We start from the raw sequence: 19,140 nt of genomic DNA, 5'->3' as shown, positions 1-19,140 counted from the left end.
TACTGTATGTTTATTGCAGAAAATTTGGCAAACGCAGAAAATATTTTTTAAAGAAAATAGTAAATTATCACGAATAATTTCACAACCTAGGCATAAACCTTAGTATGTTTCCTTTCACAGTTTTGTCTTCTAATTTCTTCACGTACTGGGCATTTTCTCTTGACATTAAAAACTGTATATATTCGCCCACCAACCGGAAAACTCTGAGGACATGAGGAGTCACTGGGCTTGGTGGCTCTTGAACTCTAAAAGCAGAGGGGGCTTCTGGGTTTCAACCCCCCACGGGCATTTCTCACCAGTCCTGTGGAGAGATTTCTTCACCACTACAGCCAAGGAAGGATATGATGGGAGGCCAGTGGGCATAACTCCTTTAGAACAAAGGAAATTAACTTTTCATACACATGCACTGGTGCAAGGCTTGGAAACTCATGGATTTGACAAAACACAAGCAGAAACAATTGTATCAGCATTAACCACTTTATCAAATGTCACCCTGGATACTATCTCTAAGGAAAAGGTCATTCAAGCTCGACAGGAAATATCAGTACAATAGCTAATGGCTCATTTGGACTCCATCAGGAAAGACATGGCCATCCTAGAGAAAAGAGAATTTTCAAATCTGTGAGCAGAGAATGAGAAAATCAAAACTGAATTAGACCAGGTTAAGCAGCAATTAATACATGAAACCAGAAACCAGTAGAATCAGAGCAGATAATAAAGTGGACATCAACCTAGAGAGGAGCAAAGTAACAGATATGTTTACAGATCAAGAAGAGCAACTTACAGAAGCAAGCACAGAATTTATGAAAAATGATACCCAGTGTTATTACAGAGACCAGGAATAAAATTGATACTGAAATTGCTTCCTTAAAAATACTGATGGAGTCTAACAAACTTGAGACGATTCATTATCTTGCAGCCTCCGTGTTTGTTTGCCTGGCAGTAGCATCGGGATTTTATAGATTCTGGAAGTACTATTAATACTCCTACTGATGCTACTATTGACTTCTTAGAACAGTAAACCACCACAGAGTTACTTTGAACATTGCCAGTTGCAGCGGAAACTTATTACAAGATTATTCAAAGCATATATGGACTAAACAGAAGTGCTTTAGAATGGGAAGAGATATTTTCTTTATTTTTGTATGTGTGTCTTTATTTTATTATGTTGAAAAGCTACCATTCAAAACCTGATTTATTTGAAATATAATAGGAGGGCATTTTGTCCTTATCCTATTGATTGTTCATAGAAACTGAACCAGAGTTTTCTTGTGTTTGCTTGAACAGCTGTGTAAATTGTATAGGATTTTGTTGATATCTGCTGAAAATTTGAAAACTATTCCCTAGCCTAAATACTAATTCTTGGATTTAACTTTCCTGGTAACTATTGCATAATTACATTTTCATGTAAAATAAAAGATTATTATAACCAAAAACCTACATATATTCAAAATCATATTATCTGTGGTTAAACATGGTGGATTGAAATCATGTGTTCATCTTCTTTGCCTCCCATTAAGAAGAGAAAAATTACAAAGAGAGTTGAAGAGTAGGCAACATCATTTTTTTTCAACATGAAAATTAGATGAAGGCATGGTAACTCCCTTAGTAGAACAAAAAAAAGCTGAAACTAAGTACCTGCAACTGAGGATTTTATCAAGATACAAGCAAATTCACTCTAGAATCCTCTCCAAAGGGTTACACATAAAGCAGAGGTGAGACATGAAGCACAGGTACATGGGTTTCAAATATATAGTAGGAGTAGACACATAAGCTCCACCATGCATAGCTAAGGGTCTATTCCTTCTCATCCCCAAAAACATAAATGGCTCATTCTCTGGAGAAAATAAACCAGACAACCTCCTAGACATGGAGTTGCCCAGCCTAGTAGAGGTCAGGAGAGAAGCCAAAGGTTATTTAAGAGATTAAACATAGGAGGTTAAATTAAATAAAATGCTTTATAGACATTGGCCTAGGCAAATAATTTAGGACGAAGGCCCCAAAAGCAATAACAGCAACAACAAAAATAAGTAAATGGGACCTGATCAAATTAAAAAGCTTCTGCACAGCCAAGGACACAATCATAGAGCAAACAGACAGCCTACAGAATGGGAGAAAATATTTGCATGCTATACATCTGATAAATGCCTGATAGCCAGAATCTACAAAGAACTCAAGCAAATCAGCAAGAAAAAAAATCAAACAGCCCCTTTAACAAGTGGGCAAAGGATGTGAACAGAAACTTTTCAAAAGATAGACTAATAGCCAACGAACACGTGAAAAAATATTCAATGTCTCTAATCATCAAGGAAATGCAAATCCAAACCACAATAAGATATCACCTAACTCCAGTGAGAATGGCTTTTATCAAAAAGTCCCAAAACAACAGATGCTTACAAGGATGTGGAGACAGAGGTACACTTATATACTATTGGTGAGACTGCAAAGTAATACAACCTCTATGGAAAGTAATATGGAGGAGGGAGGAGGAAGAAAGAAAAAAAAAAGAAAGTAATATGGAGATACCTCCAAGAACTAAAAGCAGACCTACCATTTCATCCATCAATCCCTCTAGTAGGTATTTACCCAAAGGAAAAAAAGGCATTTTATAAAAAAAAAAAAAAAAACCCCGCACACAAACAAAACCACTTATACTCATATGTTTATAGCAGCACAATTCACAGTCACAAAGATATGGAATCAATGCAAGTGCTCATCAAAATACATGAGTGGATTAATAAAATGTGGTACATGTACACCATGGAGCACAACTCACCTAAGAAGAAAAAATGGTGATCTAGTATCTTTTGTAACAACCTGGATGGAACTGAAGTCCATTCTTCTTAGTGAATTATCACAAGAATGGAAAAACAAACACCACATGTACTCAATACTAAATTGGAACTAATCGATCAACACTTATGTGTACATATGGAAGTAAAATTCAAGGGAAATCAAGTAGGTGGGAAGGAGGAGAAAGGGATGGGTAAATTCACACCTAACAGGTACAATTCACACAAACTGAAGGCACACTTATAACTTCAACTCAAATTGTACAAAAGCAAATTATGTAACCAAAGCATATTACCTGCGTAAAATTCTGAAATAAAAAACTAGAATAAATAAAAGTCTGTAAACTAAAAGATGAGACCCTCATACCTCCAGAACATGGCAACTAAGCTGAATCTGCAATGCAACAAATTGGAGAATCCTTTTATGGAGAAACAAAACTAAATAAACCCAGATGCTTAAGAAAAGCCATTGTTTCTAATATTTGTGGGTTAACTATTAATAGCAGAAAGGCTAACTTTCTGCCCCATCGTTCTACAATGATGCCCTGTACTTAGTTCCCAACCAGCTTTATGGCGCCTCACTCTTAAATATGAACAGAGCGACAAAAACTCCAGGCATAGGAAGAAGGTTTGCAACATGAAAAACAAGTAGAAATTAAAAGCTAGAATTAATAGAATCCCACGCATTTCAGGAAGGATGGTGAAGCATAAAAATAAAACTGTCATAAACATCAACATATACATAAGAGAAGATACTGCAACCATGAAATAAAGAACACAATCCAGGGTAAGGGGCACAGGGAGTGAAGGAAGGAAAAATCAGAGGATAAAAAAAAATCATGGAAATTTTAAAATATTACAGCAAAAAAAAAATCAATAGGAAGTTTGGGATATAATGAAGATATTTCCCAGAAAATATAACAAAGAGACAAAACAAATGGGAAATGGACAGAAAAGGGAATAAAATTAGAAGTTTAAGCTAAGAAGTCTAATATCTGACTAGTAGGAATGCCAGAAAAAAAGATATAAGAGAATACAGGGTAAAAAATGTGTCTGAGAGATGAATAATTATATTTTTAGATATATAGTTTTTTAAAAATAGAATACTTTTTAGAGCAGTTTTAGGTTCACAGCAAAATTGAGCAGATGGTGCAGAGATTTCCCATATACTCCCTTCTCTCTCTCTCTCTCTCTTTCTCTCTCTCTCTCTCTCTCTCTCTCAAAGCCTTCCCCACTATCAATATCCCCTACCAGAGTGGTGCATTTGTCACAATCAATGAACCTACATTGACACATCATCACACAAAGTCCATAGTTTATATTAAGGTTTACTCTTGGTATTGTACATTCTATGGGTTTTGAAAAATGTATAATAACATGTGTTCACTGTGATAGCATGATACAGAGAAGTTTCATTGCTCTAAAAATCCTCTATGCTCTGCCTGTTCATCTCACCTTCCCCTCTAACCCCTGGAAACCACTCATCCTGTTACTGTCTCCATAGTTTTGCCTTTTACAGAACACCAGATAGTTAGAGTCACACAGTATGCAGCCTTTTCAGATTGATTGCTTTCACTTAGTGACATGCATCTAAGATTCTTTCATGTCTTTTTGTGGTTTGATAGCTCACTTTATTTTTGTGCTTGATAATATTCCATTGTCTGGATGTACCACATTTTATTTACCCATCTACCTACTGAAGAATATCTTGGTTGCTTCCAAGTTTTGGCAGTTATGAATAAACCTTTATAAACATCTGTGTGTAGGTTTTTGTGGACATAAATTTTCAACTTCTTTGGGCAAATACCAAGAACAGTAATTGCTAGATTGTATAGTAAGAATATGTTTAGTTTTCTAAGAAACTGCCAAACAGTCTTCCAAAGTGGCTATGCCATTTTGCATTCCCACCAGCAATGGATGAGAGTGCCTGTTGCTTCACATCCTTGCCAGCATTTGGTGTTGTCAGTGTTCTGGATTTTGGCCATTTAAATAAGTATATGGTGGTATCCATTGTTGTTTTAATATGCATTTCCCTGATGACATATGACGTGCAGCATCTTTTCACATGCATATTTGCCATCTGTGTATCTTCTTTGGTGAGGTGTCTGTTAAGTTCTTTGGTCCATTTATTAGCTGGGGTGTCTGTTTTCTTACTGTTGAATTTTAAGAGTTCTTTGTGTATCAGATATATCTTTTCAAATATTATCTCCCATTCTGTGACTTGTCTTCTCATTTTCTTGACAGTGCCTTTCACAGAGCAGACGTTTTTAATTTTATTGAAGTCCAGCTTATCAATTCTTTTATTTATGGATCATGCCTTTAGTATGGAATCTAAAAAAAAAAATCATTGCCAAACCCAAGGTCAGGTAGAGTGTCTCCTATGTTATCTTCCAGGAATTTTACAGTTTTTCATTTTATATTGAGGTGTGTGATCCATTTTGAGTTCATTTTGTGAAGGGTGTAAGGTCTGTGTCTAAATTCTTGGGTTTTTTTTTTTTTCCATGTAAGTGACCATTGTTCTAGCACCATTTGTTGAAAAGACTATCTTTGCTCCACTTTATTGCCTGTGTTCTTTTGTCAAAGATCAGTTGACATTATGTGGGTCTATTTCTGGGCTTTCTATATGAACATGGACTATCTCTCCACTTGCTGAATTCTGTGATTTCTTTCAGAGTTTTGTAGTTTTCCTCATATAGCTCTTGTACATATTTTGTTAGACTTATACTTAAGTATTTCATTTTCTTGCATGCCAATGTAAATGATATTGTGCCTTTAATTTCAAATTCCACTTGTTTGTTGCTAGTATATTGGAAAGCAATTTAATTTTTTATATTAACCTTGTATCCTGCAACTTTGCTATAACCACTCATCAGTTCCAAGAGATTTTTGTTGATTCTTTCAGATTTCCTGCATAGATGATCATGTCATCTGTAAACAAAGACAGCTTTATTTCTTCCTTCCCAATCATTACACCTTTTCTTTTCTTCTCTTATTGCATTAGCTAGGACTTCCAATGTGATGATGAAAAGTAGTGGTGAGAAGGAACATCTTTGCCATGTTCCTGGTCTTACTGGGAAAGCTTTGAGTTTCTCAGCATTAAGTATTAAATTAGCTGTAGGGTGTCTTGCAGATATTCTTTATCAGCTTGAAGAAGTCCCCCCTATTCCTAGTTTTATGGGAGCTTTTATCATGAATGGGTGTTGGCTTTTGTCAAATGTTCTTTCTGCATGTAATGATATGATCAAGTGATTTTTCTTCTTTAGTATGTTGGTGTGGCAGTGTCTCTCACTATTCTTGGAGCAAAGCTATATTCATACATTGCGTTCTGTACCAATACCACTCCCTGGGTCATCTGCCTGTCTTCTGGTCAACTATTTTTGCTGAGAAGCCCAGCTATCTCTGTGCCCATGGACACCCAAGGGTACTTTGTTAACTAACCCATTATCAAAACCAAACTTCTGCTATTGCAAATTCACTGGCAAATAACACACTCTTCCACTCAAGACTTCCTGCCTTCAGACAAAAGGGCTGGCACTGTATCTCAGAGCTCCATTAGTGTCCTAAGCCACTGAGTAGCCCCTAGTCTTGGCCTCATCCCAGTTTTAAGTCCTTCTAAACCCACTAGACAAGAGTACATAAAGAATGGAAAATAGGTTTCAACAGGGTCTTACTTTGTTACCCAGGTTGGGGTGGCATGATCATAGATCACTGCGGCCTTGAACTCCTAGGCTCAAGTGACCCTCCCACCTTGCCTCTCAAGTAGCTGGGACAGGTTTCACGTCTTTACCAAAACCAGTCAACTAGTAAAGCTTACTATAGTGCGATGTTGAAAGAATTCTGAGACCTGGTCTAGACTCAGTAGAAAAGAACCTCCAAGAGATGATCTTTTTCTATGTAAGAGTCCCCAAATTTATTTAACTATCATACCCTGTCTTCAAAGAATTTCTCTTGGGAATAGGTTTTCTAGAGTACAGCACAGGAAATGATGGCTCATCATCTTACACTGCTCCATGTCTCAATAAGACTTCCTGGAGTCACAAAGGAAAGTGGCACATTGCGTAACAATTCATATAGTTGGAGGGGTTGTGATCATACGTAGATGCTATCTTGTCATTAAAAATAATCTAAAGTGTTTAGGATTTTGCTGACATTATTTGAAATAAAACATTACTCTTTATGATGAAAATTTTAGTCCTTAAGTTCTCCTCACTTAATGCCTTCCTAATCGGGAGAACTTTATTGAGGGGAAACCCTCATAAAGATAGGCAGGGAAATTTGGGGCTTTTCCTACTTAGTCAGCAGATCACAGAGATGTCTCTAGAAATATTCCTCAATACAATATAATTTTTCCAATGAAAAGGTTAAGTGTCCAAAAGAGAAGAGCTCACTTTTCAGAAGTCCATACACAGATTAGTCCCTAACATGTAATGTTACATTTGCCTGTTTCGATAGATCAGCTGTTAGCATTGCTGCTCCAGGGAGGGATAGAGCAGGGGGAGGGGCCCAAGGTAGGGGGGTGGCCTGTCAGCTGTTGCATGTGGCATTGCACCTGTGTGCCTACTCAGAGCTTTTTGAAATTCAGTCCCATTCAGAATACTTCTAGTTACTTGAATGTTGGTAAAGACAAGTACACTGCTTCTTAATTTTGGCAAAAATGATCAAGGATATTTTTCTTCTTGTTCATTTTTCTTCTTGGACTCTATAGAATGCTCATTTTCAACTGTTTTGAAATTTAGGCAATCATGGGAAAAGTAAACGAATTTTTTTCCTCCTTTTGTTGGGACCCTCCAACTAAGCTTTATTTTCTTCCCTAGCAGAAGAGTCCTAAATTCCCTTTACCCAGACAACCCAGAAGACCTTAACTTTTCATTCAGTGAGTCTGTGCTATGTCCAATCCCTGACTATGGCTGCCCATCCTGCACCTTTGTCTTCCTATTCTGGCTGACTTGGTGTCTCGTCATCTTTCTTTCTCTCCATCCAGATCTCTAAGGGAAACTCCTGTCCTTTTTTTATTGTTTGTACTCTCTTTACTATTTGTAGGGTGAGGATCTGGAGAATCAGCAAATGGTAGTAGAACTTCCATGGACATTGGCATCAGACAGACTTGGGGTCAGACTCTAGTTTGGCCATTGTCTGGATTTGGGCAAATTATTTAATCTCTCTGAGCTCTCATCTGTACCATGCATATTTCAATAGCTACTTTGCAGGATTTAGGGAGAAATAAATGTATGCAGAGTGCCTTCTAGTTAGTGCTAAATAAATGGTACCTGTTACTGTTGTTACTTTAATTATCATTGCTTCAACCTGCTGGCAATTCCTTTCCCTAGACTTCCCCTCACCATTTTCCTGACCATCACCCCAGGGGCACAAGATTTATCATCTGAATTGCTATTTCAGATTATAAGACCATTTGGTTACTGCCCAGGGAAGAAGAGCAGCTCCCTTCCCATCCATTTGACCCAATGGTCACATTATTTGCTACAAGGCAATTACAACTAAATGAGACTGGGAGACTTTGCTGTAATCAAGCTACCACCTCCCCTGACCAAAGTAAAAATGTAGAGACTTTTGGCAAAATTGGGAATGAGGAATTAAGGTGTTCTTTCAATTACTTCAAAGGCGAAGGCCCCGTTCCAGATATCTCCACAGCATCAGACTTCCTTCTCTCACATTTTAACTGCAGCCACTGACTGCAGACCATCCTCCTTGGGGAGAATGTGAAGAATGTGTTTGTCTCTGGAGTTGCAAACCTGGGGAATCCTCCTCCTTGCCAACGCATCGCTTTGGTCCGGTTCTCTAGAGAACTCAATGTCCCCAGGGAGGACGAGGCACACCAGCAGCCTGCGGTAAGCAACTCTGTCAGGCAAATGGCCACCTCCTTTGCCAGAACAGAGAGAAAAACCAGGATCCTGGGGCACCAGGCCAGAGAAATGTAGAAAGTCTTCTCTCTACTGGGTCAGCCATTTCGCTGAGCCCAAAGGACCTCCCCGACCTGCTTTCCTCTGACCTCTCTGAGGAGTCACGGTTCCTCAACAACACTGATTCACCTTGCCCACCTGAACTACCTCCTAGCCATAGCCTTCTCCCATTCCTGTCCCCAGTCTTTTTTTTTTTTTTTTTGTTCTTTCCTCAGCATGGAAAAGTCTTTCATGATCCTTCTCATTCGGACCTGCTGCCCTGAAAGGCACAGATGGAGACATGCTTCTTTGCTGAGCAACCACCTTGATGCCAGCTGCATTTAGGGAGAGGGGTGAGGGGCTGCCAGTTTTTAGGACTTTCCTACTTCTCTGTGTTTTGGCCCTTGTTGTTAAGACTGAATTCACAAAGCTGCTAGCAGTAGGATTGTCAAGTCTTTGGGGGCCAAGCTAGATACCCCTACTCTTTTCTAGAAAATCTGCTCTGCCCATAGGCCTGAAAGAGGCAGCTCTGACCTCCCATATGACCCTAACTGCATAGGCCATGGCTGATTGGATGACGGGTGAACAGATGACCAAAAAGGACCCAATCCATTGGCTGGACAATGGCCTATCATTTGTGTGGTCTGGCTCAAACAGATGAGCTGGGCTAATCCGACTTTCTCCCACTAAGTGTGTATCAAGATCCATGCAAGCCAGTTGCTCTCAGTAGTGTCTGGGAAGCCACTGGAACCACATGCAAGATAAGTAAGCAGAGGAATTTGGTCAAGACAGAGGAGGAGGAGCAGAAGTAGGGATAGAAGCAGAGACAGATGGTCATGTGGACATTAAGAAAATAGAGTTAACCCAATCATGGCTCCCAGCTCCCAGCTCTAGCCTGTGAGCCTGACTCTACCTGCCATCTTTGTCCTGTGAGTTTCTTCTATAAACTTTCATTCAGTCCCCTTCTGACTGAAGCTAGTTCAAACAAGGTTTTGTTTCTTTGCAACCAAAAGAATCTTGACTAAAGCATAGTTTCCCCCAAATAGATTGCTCTGTCTAAAAATTTTTCCAGACATGCTACATTATAATTTGATTCTCCTGTTAGTTTGTCTAATTAATAAACATAGCTATCACTTTCTGAACACTTTCTTTGTGCCACACAGTGTGCTAAGAGCTTCACACATATCTCATTTCTTCTCAGAGCAGCCCTGTGATGTACTATTATTATACCTGTTGTACATGTAAGAAAGCTGAGACTCAGAGAAGTTAGGTCAAATAGCCCAATATGACACACTTTCTAAGTAGCAGACCCAGCATCTAAGTCTAGTTGGTATGATTCCAAGTGTGTGCTCCTATCCATCCCCAGGATGTTGTCTTTTGTATAATCTGATGGGCAGAATGAAGCCACGTCACTGCTACCGGCAAGAGTGTGGTTATAGGCCTCCAGAGGCTATCCTGGGAATGGCCAACATCCCAATGCTATAAACCAACAGGGATGCCTGAGATGGGACTGAGAATTATGGAGGCCACCAAAGACACTGGTTACAACACCTGTTGTCCCACCGGTGGGTCCCAAAGGAGATCAGATGTGTACAACTCCCTCCCTGCTGTACAACCCCCTCCCTGTGTACAACCCTTGCTCACTGCAGGATTTTGAAAAGAAATGTGAAAATGAAAACATGTCAGGAAAGGCAGTTGTGACTGCAAACTTACCTATAGCACTGATGACCTTTTGAGGAACAATTCCCAAATGTATTAAGTAATAGAGAGATCAACTTGATTTTTTCTAATTCTCCTTAATTTATCCCTTGGTAATCCTAAACATCTTTTAAAATGAAGCTTTTCTAAAATAGTGTCCTGGAGATGATTTTCATTGTTTCTGTTTCATTGATATACAACCTACAAAACTTGTTCATTTTTGCAGGAAAAGACAAAAATAAATGCAGATTGATGCTTTAATGAAGTATAAATGACAGCATAATATTTACTGAGGTGGTCAAGCCCCAATTCTGATAAACTACTATTAATTATTCTTCCAGAGTATCTTCTGGGATCATAGAAATGGCATTAAATAAAGATGTTTTATGCAAAAACACATTTACCTTTCCAGGGCAGATAAATGACTGATATTGGGGGGTCAGTGCATAAGTGTGGGGAGGAAGGCAATGATGAAGGCACATAGTAATTAACTGTGCTCTAGAAGTTGGGGTGTGTGTGTGTGTGTGTGTGTGTGTTTAACTGAGTTGTAATTACAGGGCTACTAAAGATGTGAAGTATATACTTAAGGTTTCGTCATCACTTTTATTGTAATACTTAGTGAGATTAGTCATTTTAGTTTTTCCATTTCTATGCCAAAAATGGAATACAGCTGTTTGTGCACTAAAAAACTGCTTTTTAAAGTAGAGTTCTCTTTGTTTATCAAGCATATTTTGCCACTAGGGAGACATGTTTTAAAGCTTTTGCACTGTCAAAATGAAATGAGTAGGAGTGATTGCTTTAGCTCTTTCTTCTAAATAATGACAGGAAGATTGAACACGTGGAAATGCTGCACAAGGATGATACAAAATATGTGGCCAGGTTTGCAACTATGCCAGTTCCCCTCTCCCTCTGTGGGATATATTTCTGATGACATTCCTCAGTCGCTAGATTCATTCCCTGAGCTACAGGGCATCGCAGAAGTGCTTGGGGTGGGGGGTTGGGGGGGGCAGTTCTGCAGTAGCCCCAATGGAAACGCAGAGAATTCCTACATCTTGACCAGCTTATCACCCAAGAACAGACAGCTGGCTTTTGTTGTAAGGCTGTGCCTCGTAATCCATCAAATCTAAATCTAAGAGTTGTGACCAGCCTAAACTTATTCATCTCCCAAAGTATAAACCTCAAGAATTCATTTCCACCAGCACACTAAATATTTGCAGTCTAACAGACCAAAAAGTTTGAAGCTTGGTTAAATTTTAAACAAAGCCCATGTTTATCATTTGTTCTTAGTTCCAACCTGTCAAGTTTCTCCAGAAGATGTCAGTAATATTTATCTCTCAGCGGTGGGTGTTTGGAAGGCTATCATGCTTTCTATTCCAGAGGCACCCAGTTATTTGGTTCCCAATACAGTCAATCGTCTGATAGGAAACGTGCTGTACTGGTTTGAAGAAGGGATTTTTTTTTTTAATGGCCCCAACTCTTAATAAGGTTATACTCTAGTTACCAAGGTAAGACCTAAAGACATAAAGCAATTAAATAGCCAACACAAGACAACATACTAAAAGATGCCCGTGGCATGGATGGAGAAGTGCATCTCAGACCCACCTTTGAAAGAGTCATTGCCCAGCTGCAAGGACTGTGGTGAGCAGATGGCCCTCAGCTCTTAGCCTCTCCAGCTTCCAAGCCAAGGTCACACTCTTCTCAGGAGGCCCTCAGACAATAACTGAGCAAGGCAGTAAGTAGTACAAGGTTGGCAGTTTCCACCCCATGAGTAGTCAGGGTCTAATAGGCTATCTTTGCTCCAGAACTCTCCATTGAGCTTGCAGGGACTTTGTCATGTCTGCATGCAGTTTGATGGCTCCCGGTGCCCAATCCTGCTTCTCCTTCTCCTTTCACCACAGTCACTCCTCAAAAAACCCACTGCAATCCTAACTAAGTCTCAGGGTCTAATTTCTGGAGATCCTAACCTGCAGCAGTGTCAGAATGTTAGCCAAAGTCACAAAGGGGTTGGGACCAGGACTCTGTGTGAGTGTCAGAGGAGGTGAGCGGGGGGATATTGGGAAGGGTATGAAAGTTCTCCAATTGTGACATTTAATGAACTTTGGGCCCCATTGCCTCAGAGGATACCTGCATGTGGAAAGCCAGGGAAGATCAGAGGCCAGTGCAGGAGAGCTCAGGAAAGACCACTGCAGTGTAGGCCAGGGAGGGAGGGCATCCCAGGAAGGAGGACAGGGTCTCCCATCACTGCTTTTCTGAGAAAGAGAGCTTTGTGGCGATGCAGTGGGGGATGTTCCTATCTTGCACTCAGAAAAGCTCAGTTGAAGGCTTAGGTCTCTCTTAGATGGCCTGTGTGACACCAGACAGGCCACTTCACCCCCCTGCACTTTCTTTGCCCAGCAGGGAGAATGCCAGCCCTCCTGTCTACCTCACAGAGCAGTCATGCGGATCCGAGTGAGACAGTGCACGGGAAATCATGCCATTGGCTGAACGGCCCTATGAGAACTACGAGAGGGTAAGGTCTTACTACCATCCACATCTGAAAGGCTGGGAGGAAGCATGTGCAGTGGTGCCCCTGGGGCACGACCTCCTCCTCCAGACACTGGGTGTGTGCAGAGCACATCCCCTCCGCTGGGTCGTCCCGCACTGTCCAGCATCATTGCCCCAAGTCAAAGTACTGATGCTGCAGGTATGTTTCAGCAGATCTCTACCTTTTCAAATGCATGTCAGTTATTTCTTTCACTATTTTCTTCCTAATATATTTATGATTTCATCTGGTGATTCTAAGACAAAATATACACTCAATAAGTATTTGTTGACCTGAATTGAATTGATCTTTTAATTATTTATTCCAGTGATCTCTAAATGCTTTGTGATAGCTTTCACAAGCTTCTTTTTTGTAGTATAACAGCCTGTTCTTTATATCAGAGTGTATGTCACTAGACACTAAAGAACATGTTAGCTACCATGTTCAGTACAAGATGATAACTTAGGACGGCAGGAAAATAAATATGCATGGCCTTTAGCTTGTCTTCAGTGAATTTCGTGCAGAAAAAGTTACTTAAGACCCTAAGATAGTTCCTAAGATGTATGAATTGTCTTCTGGACGTGAAGAGTGGGGAGATAGATATTATTTTGCTTTTGTTTTGTTTTTTTCCTGTTCAGTGTCCCTTCCCCAATTTCTTCTGATCATAACATTCCCACTTTCTGGGGGAGCCCACCCTCCCTGTCTCCAGCCAGCTCTGATGGAACTGCCAAACACAGTAACTATGGCTGCCAGGGTGGGCCCCCACCCAAGGGGGGTTCCTTCACGGTGCTCAACCCCCTGGCCTATATGACCAGCCCAGTAAGGTAGAAATAATCTGAGCTGCCTAAAGGAAGTAATTCATAGATAGATACTCAGGGAGTACAGTTCTCTTCAACCTCTGTGTGGTCAAGGGTGGGCTTTTCCTTACCGCATGGAAGTTGTGTGCAGGGGAAGCAAATGAGATCCAGCTCCAAAGGAGAAGAGAGGCAACCAGGGAGAAAGATTGGGGTGAAGCAGAGGAGGGGGAGAAGACAGAAAAAGAAGCAGGATTAAAGAGAGGGAGAAAAGGAAGAGGAAAGAGAAAAGAGAGGTTATAGAGAGAAAGCGAGGCAGACAGAAGGTTATAGAGGAGAAAGAAGAAAAAGGGAGTATAGAGAAGAGCAGAGAAGGAGAAGAGGAAAGGGGAGAGAGAGTTCAAAAGAGAGAGATAAAAGAAGAGGAGAGGACAGGCATGGTGGCTCCCCCTGTAATCCTAGCACTTTGGGAAGCTCAGGCAGGAGGATCACTTGAGGTCAGGAGTTCGAGACCAGCATGGGCAGCACAATGAGACCTCCTCTCTACAAAAAATAGAAAAATTAGCTGAGTTGGGTGGTGCGCACCTGTAGTTCCAACTATTCAGGAGGCTGAGTAAGGAGGATCGCTTGAGCCCAGGAATTTGAGGTTGCTGTGAGCTATGATGACACTACTACACTCTAGCTCTCTAGCACAGGTGACAGAGTGAGGCCCTGTCTCAAAAAAAAAGGGGGGGGCGTGGCAAGAGAGAAAAGAGGAAAGAGAAGGGGAAAGAAAGACAGGTAGAGATTACTGAGAACATTGCATAAATATATTAATACTCCAGAATTGACAAGGTGAAATGTTTCAGTGTTGTCATGTTGACTTACTTGTTAAACCTCAAAACAATATTAAGAAAGTATAACATTTTGTGGCTGAGAAAATAACACTTTTATAGACTGGAGAGTCCAAATATTTGTAGAGTAATTTCAGGATCATTAACTTGAAAATTTTTGAAACACTATGCCAAATAGGATGATATGGCTATTTTTCCACCATATGTGATTAGATAATTAAGATTCCTCAATTAGAAACTACCTGTTTGTATTCTCCTAAGTGCCTTGGACATAATAGGTGCTCAGTAAATATCTGTTGGATTAACATGGGAGGAACGGACAGAATGAACACAGTGAAGTTTGGAGGTTCTCAAATTGCATCCCCAAGGCTGCAGCTAAGGCCCCGTAACAAAGTGAGAAGAAACATTTGTTTTCGGCTTTCTCAGCCTCCTCTTTCTAGACACTTTTATCCCTTTCTGGCACCCCCACCCCCCAACATTTTTCCCACTTCCCATATAATAAAACTTGCTTTCAAAGGAAAATCCAACATTCCTGCTAGAATTGTAAAGGGCCAGTAGAACTTAATGGTCTGTTCTTCACAGGGCCCTTCTAAAGGCATTTTAAAAGGAGACCAAAGAAGAAAAGCTTTAAAATCACAAAAGTGAATGTTTATTTCTGGAATTTCTGGCCTAAGTGAGCCAGAACTGGAAGCATTTAGGACGATGGCAAAGGAGGGCAGGGCCTTCTGGGATCCTCATGGTCACATGGGTGACGATCACCATGCTAACCCTGGGGTGCCAGGAATGCAGAGTCAGGGCTTGGGCTCAGAATTCCTGCAATTCTGACCACTGGGTCCCCAGGGGAAACCCATCTGTTTAAGTCTGATTTCATTTGTTTATGTTTTGCATTTTTTTTGGTAGAAAAACAAGGAGTTATTTGGCCACATTGTGCCACTGAAATCACAGAATGTTCCCCAACATTTTTAATGGCCACCCTGAAAAGAACAAATTTATCACTGTTCCATAGCTCCAGAGAGTTTCTCAAAACCTATAAACAAAATATTTCCTAATAAACTCAAACACACACACACACAAAGGGGCAGGGGTTAACTTAAAATGCTCATCAATGATCAATTTTAGTCTTACAATAGAATTCTTTTAGTCTGTCTCTTCCTAGATTTATTGGTGAGGAAAAGCATGTCTTCCCTTGAGGATTTACAGGTATTTTCTACTTCTAGGCCAGGGATGGCATGAGGTGTTCACCCTGCTTGCCAGCTCTAATGGACTGTTAGTAGCTGACTAGAGCCCTGCGCTGACAAAGTTGCTGAAGCCACATCCAGGTCCAGTGCGATAAAGTACTATGATTGACTATCAATGCTTGCCATGGGCGCCAAAGGAAAATTCATTACATGCCATCGATTGTTTTTGCCACTTGGCAGTCATTCCTCCTTTGCCTGGTACCCCTGGAGAAGCAGCCCCTTCCTCCAAACCAGCCGATGTACTTTGGCCTCAGAGTAGAGCATAAGACCAGGTCTAATCTAATCAGTATTTCCCATTTTCTCGATCATAATGATAGTTTTATGGATGGTCAGATGACCCAGTCAGAGCCAATAAGACTTTAGTGAGGAATGCCACACCAAAGACTCTCCATTTTTTCTACAGCATTTCAGCTTGGGAAGCTTTATAGTTTCTGACAACCATCTTGCAACCATGAGAGAAAAACCTGCCTGAGAATGGAATCAACCCAAGGGAAGTGGAAACAAAATTGATGAGGGGAACTCTCCAAGGCCACATCATTGATCTCCATTTAAAGCCTGGCCTAATGGTGTATTTTTGCTTTGCTTAAGTTAATTTGGGTTAGATAGTCTATTGCCTACAACCAGAAAAATCCTAACTGAAATAGCCATTAATATAGCTATTTCCTCCCCTGGCTATAACCTCTACCTAGTAACTTCTAAAATTAATTTACCATAAGAAAGATATCAAACAAAAATTAAGGGTGAATATTTGTTGATAGAAATTTAGGGAGCTTTTACACAATTATGGGACCCCAAGTGCCAGAGAACTTTTAAATACTGCATAACCCAGAAAATATGAGCTTCAGGAAAATCTGAGCCTTACCTCTAATCCACCCTACTGGACATCCCCACGTCATTTTAAGAAATAAGAAGGAATCCTTAGAATAGGAAGGTCTTTTCTTCTTCTGTCAAAGAACCTCAATACGATCAATGAATACTTCCTGAGCACCTTCCACTTGCCAGGCCCTGGTCAAGGAACTGAGTCTACAGAAATGAATATAAAATGTAATCTCTGATGTCAGTAATTCCATAAGGCAGCACAGTAGTGTAAGCTAATATGAGACACATAGTTTGTGTTCCAGCTATGCCTGCTCCAGCCTTTAGGAATAGAAGTAGTGTGTCCAAATAATAATAAATGATAACAATAAATTAAGTTTGTGGATGGAAAGGGTATTCTAGAAGGAGAAGAGAGAAAGGACAAGAAAGCTTATTCACATGTACTCACCAGCAAACTGGTTTCCCTGAGTGCACATTTGGGAATAACACTAATTGGGTATCCAACAGAGGTCGGGGCTGGGTGGAAGGGATGGGTGTATACCTACTTGATGAGTGCGATGCGCACTGCCTGGGGAATGGACACGCTTGAAGTTCTGACTGGGGGGGATGGGGTGGGGGGAGGGGAGGAGAGCACACCTACATGATGAGTGCAATGTGCACTGTCTAGGGAATGGACACAATTGAAGCTCAGACTCAGGGGGATGGGGAGGCATGGGCAATATATATAGCCTGAACTTTTGTACCCCCATAAATGAGCTGAAAAACAAACAAAAAAAATAAATAAATAAAAATAAAAATAAAATGAAAAAAAAAAAAAGAAGAAAGCTTATTCAAAGTAATAATGGCTGGCAATGTACTAAATCTGGGGAAGATAATAGACACCCAGACCCAAGAAGCCCAAAAGACACAAAATAAGATAAATCTAAAGAAATCCGCATGAAGACACATTATAATTAAACTTCCAAAAGTCAAAGGCAAAGAGAATTTTGAAAGCAGCAAGTGAAAAGTGACTTGTCACATACAAGGGAATCTATAAGACTATCAGTGGTTTTGGTATTTTTTTTAGCAGAAACCTTGCAGGTCAGAAGGGAGTGGGATGACATATTCAAAGTGCTGAGAGAAAAAAAAAAACCTGCCAAGCAAAAATACTATACTTGAAAAACTCTCCTTCAAAACTGAAGGAAAGCAGAAGGATTCTGGGAAGATGGTGGAGTAGGAAGCACCAGGAATCTGTCTCCCCATCTACACAACAATTCTACTGCAGATTCTGTCAAATATAACTGCTTTGGAACTCTGGAGTCTGTTGAAGGCTTGTAAAGTCCATTGGAAGCTGTGGATGGTAAATGTGCTCAATTTCAGTCAATTTCAGCTCTTAGCATAGTAATAGCAGCCCACCATCACCCTCTACCCTTAGTAGGTAGCCATGCACATGATCCTGAAATAACCTGCACACAGCTTGTGGAAGCCATAGTGGGCAAAAAGGACCCTGTCCTCCAAATATCTAGTATCTGTGTTCTGATTTCTGATTGTTGTTTTGATAATAGAGATGTAGACAAAGAGGTTGTGGCCATCGTTGCACCTCCCCCCATTGTTGCAAGCCCCTCCCTCTCTGGTTGAAGTGACTTCTGGGACATTTAAATAGCCAACACCCCTTTATTTTCCCTTTGATTTTTCTTTTTTCCCCTTTTTGAAGTCAGACATTAAAAACTAGGAGATTCAAAAGCAAGCATATACACTGGGGAAATTAGGATGCACAGGCTCAAAAAAGACCTGAGAATGCCTTAAGTTTATGCGTCAGGATGATCTTCATCACAGAGATGGCCTACAACAATGAAAACAACAACAACAACAAAACAGCAAACCCCAGAGAAAGAGAAGAATCTTATTTCCTGGTTACCACATTATTAGATTCAAATGTGCAGTTTTTAACAATGAATCACAAGACATAGAAGAAATAAGAAAGTATGACACATTCATTTAAAAAAGAACCAAAATAAACTATCCCTGAAAGAAAGAGCTGATGGTGGATCTACTAGACAAAGACTTTAAAACAAGTGTCATAAAGATGCTCAAAGAACTAAAGAAAGACATAAAGAGAGTTAAGAAAACAATATATAAACAAAATGGAAATATCAAGAGATAGAAAACAGTCAGAAATTCTGGAACTGAGAAGTATAGTAACTGAAATGAAAAATTCATTAAAGAGATTCAAAGGCAAATTTGAACAGATAGAATAAAGTATATGCAAACTTGAAGATAGGACAATGGAAATTATCAAGTATGAGAAATAGAAAGAAAAAAGATTGAAGAAAAGTGAACAGAGCCTAAGGGACCTGGAGGAGACCATCAAGCCAACCAATTTATGCATTATGGGAGTCGTAGAGGAGAAAAAAGGGAGAAAAGGACAGAGATAATATTTGACAAAATGACCAAAAAAATCCCAAATTTGATGAATGTTATGAGTATAAACATCCAAGAAGCTCAACAAACTCCAAAATTAGAATTATTTCAAAGACACCCATACTGAAACACATTATAATCAAACTGTTGA

The 19,140-nt window shown here is 40.1% G+C and overlaps 1 pseudogene; it reads left to right on the top strand.

Annotated features, from left to right (window-relative positions):
* The first annotated feature begins 211 nt into the window (after positions 1-211).
* LOC138397262 (coiled-coil domain-containing protein 90B, mitochondrial pseudogene) lies at positions 212-981 on the top strand (annotated as a pseudogene).
* Positions 982-19,140: the final 18,159 nt, after the last annotated feature.

Source organism: Eulemur rufifrons, chromosome 16, assembly GCF_041146395.1.
Source record: "Eulemur rufifrons isolate Redbay chromosome 16, OSU_ERuf_1, whole genome shotgun sequence".
Classification (NCBI taxonomy): domain Eukaryota; kingdom Metazoa; phylum Chordata; class Mammalia; order Primates; family Lemuridae; genus Eulemur; species Eulemur rufifrons.
The sequence above is the reverse complement of the archived record's forward strand: the minus strand, read 5'-3'. Positions and strand labels throughout refer to the sequence as shown.